Source organism: Gekko japonicus, unplaced genomic scaffold (genome assembly GCF_001447785.1).
Source record: "Gekko japonicus isolate JY-2015 unplaced genomic scaffold, Gekko_japonicus_V1.1 scaffold1569, whole genome shotgun sequence".
NCBI lineage: Eukaryota > Metazoa > Chordata > Lepidosauria > Squamata > Gekkonidae > Gekko > Gekko japonicus.
The window spans coordinates 160,286-161,552 of NW_015169825.1; positions in this window are offsets into that span (position 1 = coordinate 160,286).

Below are 1,267 nucleotides of genomic sequence, written 5' to 3' on the forward strand. Positions count from 1 at the left end.
GGGGAGCTCTGGCGATTAGCTGCTGCCGGCACCTAAACCAGAAATCCGCTGACAAGGAGCAAAGCAGCTGACGGAGAGCCCACTTTTCCCAAGGTGCCGGGAAATCGCTGTTGCCCATTAGGAAGGGAAGAAAACTGTAAGGAAAAGAAGGTGGTAAAACAGGTTGCAGCCCACTCCGGGCGAGTTAGGAAGCCAAAGTGCTTTAACATCCTCCTGCTCTACAGGGAAAGGGTCTCTTTTTTCTTCCCTCTTTTTTTTTGGGGGGGGGAAGGGAGGGAGGAAGAAGCCTCCACCCCCTCAAAGGTTGCTTTTCGCAAGAGAATGAAAGTAAAGGGGGGGAGGGGAGATGCTAAGTGAGATTGCAGACTACACTTCAAGCAGCCAGTCTGACTCTCTCTTCCTCCTAACTTAATTCAGTTTAGCCAGTCAGTTAGTTTAATTAACTTTAATCAACTGTCCCCTTAAACATGACACAATTTACCCCTAGGACTGCAAGGCCACCGCCCCGGGGCTCAAAGGGGCAGGAAACGTTTTGTGCCCCTCCCCCCCCCCCCCCCTCCCCCCCCTGGAATGCCAATTGACTTGCATGGCCCCATTGAAATACATTACAGTACAAGTAGAGTTGCAATAAAAATGCGGAATGGATTTTCCATTAGGGTCTCAAGGCCCAAATACACTACTCTGAGGATGGAATGAGAGACCACGCAGTGGAATGAGAGACCCTGGGAGTAACAGAAGTGTTGTGGGACTGGAATGAGAGACTACGCAGTGGAATGACAGCCCCAGGGTGTGCCAGGAGTGTTCAGGAACTGGAATGACAGGGCCAAGAGTGGAATGACAGCCCCACGGTGTGCCAGGAGTGTTCAGGAACTGGAATGACAGTCCCAGGGTGGAGCAGGAGTGTTCAGGGATTGGAATGACAGGTCCCAGAGTGGAATGACAGCCCCAGGGTGGAGCAGGAGTGTTCTTTGACTGGAATGACAGGTCCCAGAATGGAATGACAGCCACAGGGTGGAGCAGGAGTGTTCTTTGACTGGAATGAGAGACCACAGAGTGGAATGACAGCCCCTGGGTGGAGCAGGAGTGCTCAGGGACTGGAATAAGAGACCACGGAGTGGAATGACAGCCCCAGGGTGAAGCAGGAGTGTTCAGGGATTGGAATGAGAGCCCCAGGGTGGTGCAGGAGTGCTCAGGGACTGGAATGAGAGACCACGGAGTGGAATGACAGCCCCAGGGTGGAGCAGGAGTGTTCAGGGACTGGAATGAG